The sequence below is a fragment of the Ambystoma mexicanum genome, chromosome 6q, assembly GCF_040938575.1.
Source record: "Ambystoma mexicanum isolate Mex_15411 chromosome 6q, UKY_AmexF1_1, whole genome shotgun sequence".
NCBI classification, from domain to species: domain Eukaryota; kingdom Metazoa; phylum Chordata; class Amphibia; order Caudata; family Ambystomatidae; genus Ambystoma; species Ambystoma mexicanum.
In genome coordinates, this window is record NC_090937.1 from 1,627,074,412 (window position 1) to 1,627,088,106 (window position 13,695).

At 50.1% G+C, this 13,695-nt stretch overlaps 2 non-coding genes across 2 annotated transcripts; both read left to right on the forward strand.

The window, feature by feature from the left end:
* Positions 1–5,892: 5,892 nt before the first annotated feature.
* On the forward strand, positions 5,893–5,964 carry TRNAG-UCC (transfer RNA glycine (anticodon UCC)). Its single transcript has one exon. It is a non-coding gene; the product is annotated as a tRNA-Gly (tRNA).
* A 7,067-nt stretch (positions 5,965–13,031) lies between these two features.
* Positions 13,032–13,103, forward strand: TRNAM-CAU (transfer RNA methionine (anticodon CAU)). Its single transcript has one exon. It is a non-coding gene; the product is annotated as a tRNA-Met (tRNA).
* The last annotated feature ends 592 nt before the right edge of the window (positions 13,104–13,695 follow it).

Below are 13,695 nucleotides of genomic sequence, written 5' to 3' on the forward strand. Positions count from 1 at the left end.
AAGAAGGTGAAACGTGTGGCTGCGCTCCTCACATGCTGAAGCAGCAGCAGCCCTTTCCCTGAAGCAAAGTTCCTTCATTCCTCCCTCCCATAACCCTTAGCAGGGGATTTATGGTAATTGAGTTGAGTTTCCAAACTGGCCCTTCCTTCCTTCCTTCCCATATCTGCCAGCTCGAGAAGGCTTGTTTTGTTGCACCTGGGAAGTAAAGTATCTATTTGCGAGAGAGAGAGAATGAGAGAGAGAGACAGAGAGAGAGAGACAGAGAGAGAAGGGGAAGGGGTGTTGGCAGTTAGGGTGTGAGCTAGAGAAATGAGGCCTGTCTGCAAAAGGCCATGGGATGGGAGTGCGTGGTTGCAGGTTGTTTGGCTTTGTAAGGCCTACTGCCCGCTTCACTCGAAACTGGGTCTAGGGTTGTCGGTTTGTAGGCTGTAAAAGCCCAGAAAAGCTCTTGTTCTCCAACCAGCAGAGTGGCGCAGTGGAAGCGTGCTGGGCCCATAACCCAGAGGTCGATGGATCGAAACCACCCTCTGCTAACTTTTTTCAAATTATGTTTTTGTGTCATGGCATTAGGGCACAAAGAGCTGTAAGTGCCTGGATGCAATGTCATTCCTTGAACTTGCTGCCTCGTTCCACTCTTGCGCTAAATAGGAGAGGGTCCCAGCCCAGCCAACAAAATGTACTGTTCAATCAAACCAAACTTAAAACCAAGCTCCTTTTTTAAGGGGTCCCGGGGAAATGTTGGGCTGACCGGCAAGACCTCATGATGCGAACTGCTTCTGCGTCAAACGCAAGCTTTTTTCATTCCCAGCCAATGACTTATTCTTATTTCTAAGGGCCGCTCCATCAGATAGCCCAGACAGGCAGGCGTTGGTGGTATAGTGGTGAGCATAGCTGCCTTCCAAGCAGTTGACCCGGGTTCGATTCCCGGCCAACGCAGATCAAATCTTTAAATTGTTCAAAATGCATTTTTTGGAAATCAGACTCATGCTGAAAGCAAAGCTGACACACTTTTCGTGAAAATCAAAACCCCATCCAGGAAAGGTTCTTGCATCCTAGTTTCTGCAACTGTCTATCGGTGAGGGGATTGAAGCGAGCAGGGCTCCTGGCCCCTCCCCGACAAAGCCCTGACGAAGGCCTGACAAAGGCCTATTCGCCTTGCCCTGACGGGCCTTGGTCCCAGCAGGCCACCGAGCACAGCACCTCAGCCTATTAGAGTGAGGTTTCAGGATCTCTCTCATCCTGTAAACCAACATACTGAAGAAGGTGAAACGTGTGGCTGCGCTCCTCACATGCTGAAGCAGCAGCAGCCCTTTCCCTGAAGCAAAGTTCCTTCATTCCTCCCTCCCATAACCCTTAGCAGGGGATTTATGGTAATTGAGTTGAGTTTCCAAACTGGCCCTTCCTTCCTTCCTTCCCATATCTGCCAGCTCGAGAAGGCTTGTTTTGTTGCACCTGGGAAGTAAAGTATCTATTTGCGAGAGAGAGAGAATGAGAGAGAGAGACAGAGAGAGAGAGACAGAGAGAGAAGGGGAAGGGGTGTTGGCAGTTAGGGTGTGAGCTAGAGAAATGAGGCCTGTCTGCAAAAGGCCATGGGATGGGAGTGCGTGGTTGCAGGTTGTTTGGCTTTGTAAGGCCTACTGCCCGCTTCACTCGAAACTGGGTCTAGGGTTGTCGGTTTGTAGGCTGTAAAAGCCCAGAAAAGCTCTTGTTCTCCAACCAGCAGAGTGGCGCAGCGGAAGCGTGCTGGGCCCATAACCCAGAGGTCGATGGATCGAAACCATCCTCTGCTAACTTTTTTCAAATTATGTTTTTGTGTCATGGCATTAGGGCACAAAGAGCTGTAAGTGCCTGGATGCAATGTCATTCCTTGAACTTGCTGCCTCGTTCCACTCTTGCGCTAAATAGGAGAGGGTCCCAGCCCAGCCAACAAAATGTACTGTTCAATCAAACCAAACTTAAAACCAAGCTCCTTTTTTAAGGGGTCCCGGGGAAATGTTGGGCTGACCGGCAAGACCTCATGATGCGAACTGCTTCTGCGTCAAACGCAAGCTTTTTTCATTCCCAGCCAATGACTTATTCTTATTTCTAAGGGCCGCTCCATCAGATAGCCCAGACAGGCAGGCGTTGGTGGTATAGTGGTGAGCATAGCTGCCTTCCAAGCAGTTGACCCGGGTTCGATTCCCGGCCAACGCAGATCAAATCTTTAAATTGTTCAAAATGCATTTTTTGGAAATCAGACTCATGCTGAAAGCAAAGCTGACACACTTTTCGTGAAAATCAAAACCCCATCCAGGAAAGGTTCTTGCATCCTAGTTTCTGCAACTGTCTATCGGTGAGGGGATTGAAGCGAGCAGGGCTCCTGGCCCCTCCCCGACAAAGCCCTGACGAAGGCCTGACAAAGGCCTATTCGCCTTGCCCTGACGGGCCTTGGTCCCAGCAGGCCACCGAGCACAGCACCTCAGCCTATTAGAGTGAGGTTTCAGGATCTCTCTCATCCTGTAAACCAACATACTGAAGAAGGAGAAACGTGTGGCTGCGCTCCTCACATGCTGAAGCAGCAGCAGCCCTTTCCCTGAAGCAAAGTTCCTTCATTCCTCCCTCCCATAACCCTTAGCAGGGGATTTATGGTAATTGAGTTGAGTTTCCAAACTGGCCCTTCCTTCCTTCCTTCCCATATCTGCCAGCTCGAGAAGGCTTGTTTTGTTGCACCTGGGAAGTAAATTATCTATTTGCGAGAGAGAGAGAATGAGAGAGAGAGACAGAGAGAGAGAGACAGAGAGAGAAGGGGAAGGAGTGTTGGCAGTTAGGGTGTGAGCTAGAGAAATGAGGCCTGTCTGCAAAAGGCCATGGGATGGGAGTGCGTGGTTGCAGGTTGTTTGGCTTTGTAAGGCCTACTGCCCGCTTCACTCGAAACTGGGTCTAGGGTTGTCGGTTTGTAGGCTGTAAAAGCCCAGAAAAGCTCTTGTTCTCCAACCAGCAGAGTGGCGCAGCGGAAGCGTGCTGGGCCCATAACCCAGAGGTCGATGGATCGAAACCATCCTCTGCTAACTTTTTTCAAATTATGTTTTTGTGTCATGGCATTAGGGCACAAAGAGCTGTAAGTGCCTGGATGCAATGTCATTCCTTGAACTTGCTGCCTCGTTCCACTCTTGCGCTAAATAGGAGAGGGTCCCAGCCCAGCCAACAAAATGTACTGTTCAATCAAACCAAACTTAAAACCAAGCTCCTTTTTTAAGGGGTCCCGGGGAAATGTTGGGCTGACCGGCAAGACCTCATGATGCGAACTGCTTCTGCGTCAAACGCAAGCTTTTTTCATTCCCAGCCAATGACTTATTCTTATTTCTAAGGGCCGCTCCATCAGATAGCCCAGACAGGCAGGCGTTGGTGGTATAGTGGTGAGCATAGCTGCCTTCCAAGCAGTTGACCCGGGTTCGATTCCCGGCCAACGCAGATCAAATCTTTAAATTGTTCAAAATGCATTTTTTGGAAATCAGACTCATGCTGAAAGCAAAGCTGACACACTTTTCGTGAAAATCAAAACCCCATCCAGGAAAGGTTCTTGCATCCTAGTTTCTGCAACTGTCTATCGGTGAGGGGATTGAAGCGAGCAGGGCTCCTGGCCCCTCCCCGACAAAGCCCTGACGAAGGCCTGACAAAGGCCTATTCGCCTTGCCCTGACGGGCCTTGGTCCCAGCAGGCCACCGAGCACAGCACCTCAGCCTATTAGAGTGAGGTTTCAGGATCTCTCTCATCCTGTAAACCAACATACTGAAGAAGGTGAAACGTGTGGCTGCGCTCCTCACATGCTGAAGCAGCAGCAGCCCTTTCCCTGAAGCAAAGTTCCTTCATTCCTCCCTCCCATAACCCTTAGCAGGGGATTTATGGTAATTGAGTTGCGTTTCCAAACTGGCCCTTCCTTCCTTCCTTCCCATATCTGCCAGCTCGAGAAGGCTTGTTTTGTTGCACCTGGGAAGTAAAGTATCTATTTGCGAGAGAGAGAGAATGAGAGAGAGAGACAGAGAGAGAGAGACAGAGAGAGAAGGGGAAGGGGTGTTGGCAGTTAGGGTGTGAGCTAGAGAAATGAGGCCTGTCTGCAAAAGGGCATGGGCTGGGAGTGCGTGGTTGCAGGTTGTTTGGCTTTGTAAGGCCTACTGCCCGCTTCACTCGAAACTGGGTCTAGGGTTGTCGGTTTGTAGGCTGTAAAAGCCCAGAAAAGCTCTTGTTCTCCAACCACCAGAGTGGCGCAGCGGAAGCGTGCTGGGCCCATAACCCAGAGGTCGATGGATCGAAACCACCCTCTGCTAACTTTTTTCAAATTATGTTTTTGTGTCATGGCATTAGGGCACAAAGAGCTGTAAGTGCCTGGATGCAATGTCATTCCTTGAACTTGCTGCCTCGTTCCACTCTTGCGCTAAATAGGAGAGGGTCCCAGCCCAGCCAACAAAATGTACTGTTCAATCAAACCAAACTTAAAACCAAGCTCCTTTTTTAAGGGGTCCCGGGGAAATGTTGGGCTGACCGGCAAGACCTCATGATGCGAACTGCTTCTGCGTCAAACGCAAGCTTTTTTCATTCCCAGCCAATGACTTATTCTTATTTCTAAGGGCCGCTCCATCAGATAGCCCAGACAGGCAGGCGTTGGTGGTATAGTGGTGAGCATAGCTGCCTTCCAAACAGTTGACCCGGGTTCGATTCCCGGCCAACGCAGATCAAATCTTTAAATTGTTCAAAATGCATTTTTTGGAAATCAGACTCATGCTGAAAGCAAAGCTGACACACTTTTCGTGAAAATCAAAACCCCATCCAGGAAAGGTTCTTGCATCCTAGTTTCTGCAACTGTCTATCGGTGAGGGGATTGAAGCGAGCAGGGCTCCTGGCCCCTCCCCGACAAAGCCCTGACGAAGGCCTGACAAAGGCCTATTCGCCTTGCCCTGACGGGCCTTGGTCCCAGCAGGCCACCGAGCACAGCACCTCAGCCTATTAGAGTGAGGTTTCAGGATCTCTCTCATCCTGTAAACCAACATACTGAAGAAGGTGAAACGTGTGGCTGCGCTCCTCACATGCTGAAGCAGCAGCAGCCCTTTCCCTGAAGCAAAGTTCCTTCATTCCTCCCTCCCATAACCCTTAGCAGGGGATTTATGGTAATTGAGTTGAGTTTCCAAACTGGCCCTTCCTTCCTTCCTTCCCATATCTGCCAGCTCGAGAAGGCTTGTTTTGTTGCACCTGGGAAGTAAAGTATCTATTTGCGAGAGAGAGAGAATGAGAGAGAGAGACAGAGAGAGAGAGACAGAGAGAGAAGGGGAAGGGGTGTTGGCAGTTAGGGTGTGAGCTAGAGAAATGAGGCCTGTCTGCAAAAGGCCATGGGATGGGAGTGCGTGGTTGCAGGTTGTTTGGCTTTGTAAGGCCTACTGCCCGCTTCACTCGAAACTGGGTCTAGGGTTGTCGGTTTGTAGGCTGTAAAAGCCCAGAAAAGCTCTTGTTCTCCAACCAGCAGAGTGGCGCAGCGGAAGCGTGCTGGGCCCATAACCCAGAGGTCGATGGATCGAAACCATCCTCTGCTAACTTTTTTCAAATTATGTTTTTGTGTCATGGCATTAGGGCACAAAGAGCTGTAAGTGCCTCGATGCAATGTCATTCCTTGAACTTGCTGCCTCGTTCCACTCTTGCGCTAAATAGGAGAGGGTCCCAGCCCAGCCAACAAAATGTACTGTTCAATCAAACCAAACTTAAAACCAAGCTCCTTTTTTAAGGGGTCCCGGGGAAATGTTGGGCTGACCGGCAAGACCTCATGATGCGAACTGCTTCTGCGTCAAACGCAAGCTTTTTTCATTCCCAGCCAATGACTTATTCTTATTTCTAAGGGCCGCTCCATCAGATAGCCCAGACAGGCAGGCGTTGGTGGTATAGTGGTGAGCATAGCTGCCTTCCAAGCAGTTGGCCCGGGTTCGATTCCCGGCCAACGCAGATCAAATCTTTAAATTGTTCAAAATGCATTTTTTGGAAATCAGACTCATGCTGAAAGCAAAGCTGACACACTTTTCGTGAAAATCAAAACCCCATCCAGGAAAGGTTCTTGCATCCTAGTTTCTGCAACTGTCTATCGGTGAGGGGATTGAAGCGAGCAGGGCTCCTGGCCCCTCCCCGACAAAGCCCTGACGAAGGCCTGACAAAGGCCTATTCGCCTTGCCCTGACGGGCCTTGGTCCCAGCAGGCCACCGAGCACAGCACCTCAGCCTATTAGAGTGAGGTTTCAGGATCTCTCTCATCCTGTAAACCAACATACTGAAGAAGGTGAAACGTGTGGCTGCGCTCCTCACATGCTGAAGCAGCAGCAGCCCTTTCCCTGAAGCAAAGTTCCTTCATTCCTCCCTCCCATAACCCTTAGCAGGGGATTTATGGTAATTGAGTTGAGTTTCCAAACTGGCCCTTCCTTCCTTCCTTCCCATATCTGCCAGCTCGAGAAGGCTTGTTTTGTTGCACCTGGGAAGTAAAGTATCTATTTGCGAGAGAGAGAGAATGAGAGAGAGAGACAGAGAGAGAGAGACAGAGAGAGAAGGGGAAGGGGTGTTGGCAGTTAGGGTGTGAGCTAGAGAAATGAGGCCTGTCTGCAAAAGGCCATGGGATGGGAGTGCGTGGTTGCAGGTTGTTTGGCTTTGTAAGGCCTACTGCCCGCTTCACTCGAAACTGGGTCTAGGGTTGTCGGTTTGTAGGCTGTAAAAGCCCAGAAAAGCTCTTGTTCTCCAACCAGCAGAGTGGCGCAGCGGAAGCGTGCTGGGCCCATAACCCAGAGGTCGATGGATCGAAACCATCCTCTGCTAACTTTTTTCAAATTATGTTTTTGTGTCATGGCATTAGGGCACAAAGAGCTGTAAGTGCCTGGATGCAATGTCATTCCTTGAACTTGCTGCCTCGTTCCACTCTTGCGCTAAATAGGAGAGGGTCCCAGCCCAGCCAACAAAATGTACTGTTCAATCAAACCAAACTTAAAACCAAGCTCCTTTTTTAAGGGGTCCCGGGGAAATGTTGGGCTGACCGGCAAGACCTCATGATGCGAACTGCTTCTGCGTCAAACGCAAGCTTTTTTCATTCCCAGCCAATGACTTATTCTTATTTCTAAGGGCCGCTCCATCAGATAGCCCAGACAGGCAGGCGTTGGTGGTATAGTGGTGAGCATAGCTGCCTTCCAAGCAGTTGACCCGGGTTCGATTCCCGGCCAACGCAGATCAAATCTTTAAATTGTTCAAAATGCATTTTTTGGAAATCAGACTCATGCTGAAAGCAAAGCTGACACACTTTTCGTGAAAATCAAAACCCCATCCAGGAAAGGTTCTTGCATCCTAGTTTCTGCAACTGTCTATCGGTGAGGGGATTGAAGCGAGCAGGGCTCCTGGCCCCTCCCCGACAAAGCCCTGACGAAGGCCTGACAAAGGCCTATTCGCCTTGCCCTGACGGGCCTTGGTCCCAGCAGGCCACCGAGCACAGCACCTCAGCCTATTAGAGTGAGGTTTCAGGATCTCTCTCATCCTGTAAACCAACATACTGAAGAAGGTGAAACGTGTGGCTGCGCTCCTCACATGCTGAAGCAGCAGCAGCCCTTTCCCTGAAGCAAAGTTCCTTCATTCCTCCCTCCCATAACCCTTAGCAGGGGATTTATGGTAATTGAGTTGAGTTTCCAAACTGGCCCTTCCTTCCTTCCTTCCCATATCTGCCAGCTCGAGAAGGCTTGTTTTGTTGCACCTGGGAAGTAAAGTATCTATTTGCGAGAGAGAGAGAATGAGAGAGAGAGACAGAGAGAGAGAGACAGAGAGAGAAGGGGAAGGGGTGTTGGCAGTTAGGGTGTGAGCTAGAGAAATGAGGCCTGTCTGCAAAAGGCCATGGGATGGGAGTGCGTGGTTGCAGGTTGTTTGGCTTTGTAAGGCCTACTGCCCGCTTCACTCGAAACTGAGTCTAGGGTTGTCGGTTTGTAGGCTGTAAAAGCCCAGAAAAGCTCTTGTTCTCCAACCAGCAGAGTGGCGCAGCGGAAGCGTGCTGGGCCCATAACCCAGAGGTCGATGGATCGAAACCATCCTCTGCTAACTTTTTTCAAATTATGTTTTTGTGTCATGGCATTAGGGCACAAAGAGCTGTAAGTGCCTGGATGCAATGTCATTCCTTGAACTTGCTGCCTCGTTCCACTCTTGCGCTAAATAGGAGAGGGTCCCAGCCCAGCCAACAAAATGTACTGTTCAATCAAACCAAACTTAAAACCAAGCTCCTTTTTTAAGGGGTCCCGGGGAAATGTTGGGCTGACCGGCAAGACCTCATGATGCGAACTGCTTCTGCGTCAAACGCAAGCTTTTTTCATTCCCAGCCAATGACTTATTCTTATTTCTAAGGGCCGCTCCATCAGATAGCCCAGACAGGCAGGCGTTGGTGGTATAGTGGTGAGCATAGCTGCCTTCCAAGCAGTTGACCCGGGTTCGATTCCCGGCCAACGCAGATCAAATCTTTAAATTGTTCAAAATGCATTTTTTGGAAATCAGACTCATGCTGAAAGCAAAGCTGACACACTTTTCGTGAAAATCAAAACCCCATCCAGGAAAGGTTCTTGCATCCTAGTTTCTGCAACTGTCTATCGGTGAGGGGATTGAAGCGAGCAGGGCTCCTGGCTCCTCCCCGACAAAGCCCTGACGAAGGCCTGACAAAGGCCTATTCGCCTTGCCCTGACGGGCCTTGGTCCCAGCAGGCCACCGAGCACAGCACCTCAGCCTATTAGAGTGAGGTTTCAGGATCTCTCTCATCCTGTAAACCAACATACTGAAGAAGGTGAAACGTGTGGCTGCGCTCCTCACATGCTGAAGCAGCAGCAGCCCTTTCCCTGAAGCAAAGTTCCTTCATTCCTCCCTCCCATAACCCTTAGCAGGGGATTTATGGTAATTGAGTTGAGTTTCCAAACTGGCCCTTCCTTCCTTCCTTCCCATATCTGCCAGCTCGAGAAGGCTTGTTTTGTTGCACCTGGGAAGTAAAGTATCTATTTGCGAGAGAGAGAGAATGAGAGAGAGAGACAGAGAGAGAGAGACAGAGAGAGAAGGGGAAGGGGTGTTGGCAGTTAGGGTGTGAGCTAGAGAAATGAGGCCTGTCTGCAAAAGGCCATGGGATGGGAGTGCGTGGTTGCAGGTTGTTTGGCTTTGTAAGGCCTACTGCCCGCTTCACTCGAAACTGGGTCTAGGGTTGTCGGTTTGTAGGCTGTAAAAGCCCAGAAAAGCTCTTGTTCTCCAACCAGCAGAGTGGCGCAGCGGAAGCGTGCTGGGCCCATAACCCAGAGGTCGATGGATCGAAACCACCCTCTGCTAACTTTTTTCAAATTATGTTTTTGTGTCATGGCATTAGGGCACAAAGAGCTGTAAGTGCCTGGATGCAATGTCATTCCTTGAACTTGCTGCCTCGTTCCACTCTTGCGCTAAATAGGAGAGGGTCCCAGCCCAGCCAACAAAATGTACTGTTCAATCAAACCAAACTTAAAACCAAGCTCCTTTTTTAAGGGGTCCCGGGGAAATGTTGGGCTGACCGGCAAGACCTCATGATGCGAACTGCTTCTGCGTCAAACGCAAGCTTTTTTCATTCCCAGCCAATGACTTATTCTTATTTCTAAGGGCCGCTCCATCAGATAGCCCAGACAGGCAGGCGATGGTGGTATAGTGGTGAGCATAGCTGCCTTCCAAGCAGTTGACCCGGGTTCGATTCCCGGCCAACGCAGATCAAATCTTTAAATTGTTCAAAATGCATTTTTTGGAAATCAGACTCATGCTGAAAGCAAAGCTGACACACTTTTCGTGAAAATCAAAACCCCATCCAGGAAAGGTTCTTGCATCCTAGTTTCTGCAACTGTCTATCGGTGAGGGGATTGAAGCGAGCAGGGCTCCTGGCCCCTCCCCGACAAAGCCCTGACGAAGGCCTGACAAAGGCCTATTCGCCTTGCCCTGACGGGCCTTGGTCCCAGCAGGCCACCGAGCACAGCACCTCAGCCTATTAGAGTGAGGTTTCAGGATCTCTCTCATCCTGTAAACCAACATACTGAAGAAGGTGAAACGTGTGGCTGCGCTCCTCACATGCTGAAGCAGCAGCAGCCCTTTCCCTGAAGCAAAGTTCCTTCATTCCTCCCTCCCATAACCCTTAGCAGGGGATTTATGGTAATTGAGTTGAGTTTCCAAACTGGCCCTTCCTTCCTTCCTTCCCATATCTGCCAGCTCGAGAAGGCTTGTTTTGTTGCACCTGGGAAGTAAAGTATCTATTTGCGAGAGAGAGAGAATGAGAGAGAGAGACAGAGAGAGAGAGACAGAGAGAGAAGGGGAAGGGGTGTTGGCAGTTAGGGTGTGAGCTAGAGAAATGAGGCCTGTCTGCAAAAGGCCATGGGATGGGAGTGCGTGGTTGCAGGTTGTTTGGCTTTGTAAGGCCTACTGCCCGCTTCACTCGAAACTGGGTCTAGGGTTGTCGGTTTGTAGGCTGTAAAAGCCCAGAAAAGCTCTTGTTCTCCAACCAGCAGAGTGGCGCAGCTGAAGCGTGCTGGGCCCATAACCCAGAGGTCGATGGATCGAAACCATCCTCTGCTAACTTTTTTCAAATTATGTTTTTGTGTCATGGCATTAGGGCACAAAGAGCTGTAAGTGCCTGGATGCAATGTCATTCCTTGAACTTGCTGCCTCGTTCCACTCTTGCGCTAAATAGGAGAGGGTCCCAGCCCAGCCAACAAAATGTACTGTTCAATCAAACCAAACTTAAAACCAAGCTCCTTTTTTAAGGGGTCCCGGGGAAATGTTGGGCTGACCGGCAAGACCTCATGATGCGAACTGCTTCTGCGTCAAACGCAAGCTTTTTTCATTCCCAGCCAATGACTTATTCTTATTTCTAAGGGCCGCTCCATCAGATAGCCCAGACAGGCAGGCGTTGGTGGTATAGTGGTGAGCATAGCTGCCTTCCAAGCAGTTGACCCGGGTTCGATTCCCGGCCAACGCACATCAAATCTTTAAATTGTTCAAAATGCATTTTTTGGAAATCAGACTCATGCTGAAAGCAAAGCTGACACACTTTTCGTGAAAATCAAAACCCCATCCAGGAAAGGTTCTTGCATCCTAGTTTCTGCAACTGTCTATCGGTGAGGGGATTGAAGCGAGCAGGGCTCCTGGCCCCTCCCCGACAAAGCCCTGACGAAGGCCTGACAAAGGCCTATTCGCCTTGCCCTGACGGGCCTTGGTCCCAGCAGGCCACCGAGCACAGCACCTCAGCCTATTAGAGTGAGGTTTCAGGATCTCTCTCATCCTGTAAACCAACATACTGAAGAAGGTGAAACGTGTGGCTGCGCTCCTCACATGCTGAAGCAGCAGCAGCCCTTTCCCTGAAGCAAAGTTCCTTCATTCCTCCCTCCCATAACCCTTAGCAGGGGATTTATGGTAATTGAGTTGAGTTTCCAAACTGGCCCTTCCTTCCTTCCTTCCCATATCTGCCAGCTCGAGAAGGCTTGTTTTGTTGCACCTGGGAAGTAAAGTATCTATTTGCGAGAGAGAGAGAATGAGAGAGAGAGACAGAGAGAGAGAGACAGAGAGAGAAGGGGAAGGGGTGTTGGCAGTTAGGGTGTGAGCTAGAGAAATGAGGCCTGTCTGCAAAAGGCCATGGGATGGGAGTGCGTGGTTGCAGGTTGTTTGGCTTTGTAAGGCCTACTGCCCGCTTCACTCGAAACTGGGTCTAGGGTTGTCGGTTTGTAGGCTGTAAAAGCCCAGAAAAGCTCTTGTTCTCCAACCAGCAGAGTGGCGCAGCGGAAGCGTGCTGGGCCCATAACCCAGAGGTCGATGGATCGAAACCATCCTCTGCTAACTTTTTTCAAATTATGTTTTTGTGTCATGGCATTAGGGCACAAAGAGCTGTAAGTGCCTGGATGCAATGTCATTCCTTGAACTTGCTGCCTCGTTCCACTCTTGCGCTAAATAGGAGAGGGTCCCAGCCCAGCCAACAAAATGTACTGTTCAATCAAACCAAACTTAAAACCAAGCTCCTTTTTTAAGGGGTCCCGGGGAAATGTTGGGCTGACCGGCAAGACCTCATGATGCGAACTGCTTCTGCGTCAAACGCAAGCTTTTTTCATTCCCAGCCAATGACTTATTCTTATTTCTAAGGGCCGCTCCATCAGATAGCCCAGACAGGCAGGCGTTGGTGGTATAGTGGTGAGCATAGCTGCCTTCCAAGCAGTTGACCCGGGTTCGATTCCCGGCCAACGCAGATCAAATCTTTAAATTGTTCAAAATGCATTTTTTGGAAATCAGACTCATGCTGAAAGCAAAGCTGACACACTTTTCGTGAAAATCAAAACCCCATCCAGGAAAGGTTCTTGCATCCTAGTTTCTGCAACTGTCTATCGGTGAGGGGATTGAAGCGAGCAGGGCTCCTGGCCCCTCCCCGACAAAGCCCTGACGAAGGCCTGACAAAGGCCTATTCGCCTTGCCCTGACGGGCCTTGGTCCCAGCAGGCCACCGAGCACAGCACCTCAGCCTATTAGAGTGAGGTTTCAGGATCTCTCTCATCCTGTAAACCAACATACTGAAGAAGGTGAAACGTGTGGCTGCGCTCCTCACATGCTGAAGCAGCAGCAGCCCTTTCCCTGAAGCAAAGTTCCTTCATTCCTCCCTCCCATAACCCTTAGCAGGGGATTTATGGTAATTGAGTTGAGTTTCCAAACTGGCCCTTCCTTCCTTCCTTCCCATATCTGCCAGCTCGAGAAGGCTTGTTTTGTTGCACCTGGGAAGTAAAGTATCTATTTGCGAGAGAGAGAGAATGAGAGAGAGAGACAGAGAGAGAGAGACAGAGAGAGAAGGGGAAGGGGTGTTGGCAGTTAGGGTGTGAGCTAGAGAAATGAGGCCTGTCTGCAAAAGGCCATGGGATGGGAGTGCGTGGTTGCAGGTTGTTTGGCTTTGTAAGGCCTACTGCCCGCTTCACTCGAAACTGGGTCTAGGGTTGTCGGTTTGTAGGCTGTAAAAGCCCAGAAAAGCTCTTGTTCTCCAACCAGCAGAGTGGCGCAGTGGAAGCGTGCTGGGCCCATAACCCAGAGGTCGATGGATCGAAACCATCCTCTGCTAACTTTTTTCAAATTATGTTTTTGTGTCATGGCATTAGGGCACAAAGAGCTGTAAGTGCCTGGATGCAATGTCATTCCTTGAACTTGCTGCCTCGTTCCACTCTTGCGCTAAATAGGAGAGGGTCCCAGCCCAGCCAACAAAATGTACTGTTCAATCAAACCAAACTTAAAACCAAGCTCCTTTTTTAAGGGGTCCCGGGGAAATGTTGGGCTGACCGGCAAGACCTCATGATGCGAACTGCTTCTGCGTCAAACGCAAGCTTTTTTCATTCCCAGCCAATGACTTATTCTTATTTCTAAGGGCCGCTCCATCAGATAGCCCAGACAGGCAGGCGTTGGTGGTATAGTGGTGAGCATAGCTGCCTTCCAAGCAGTTGACCCGGGTTCGATTCCCGGCCAACGCAGATCAAATCTTTAAATTGTTCAAAATGCATTTTTTGGAAATCAGACTCATGCTGAAAGCAAAGCTGACACACTTTTCGTGAAAATCAAAACCCCATCCAGGAAAGGTTCTTGCATCCTAGTTTCTGCAACTGTCTATCGGTGAGGGGATTGAAGCGAGCAGGGCTCCTGGCCCCTCCCCGACAAAGCCC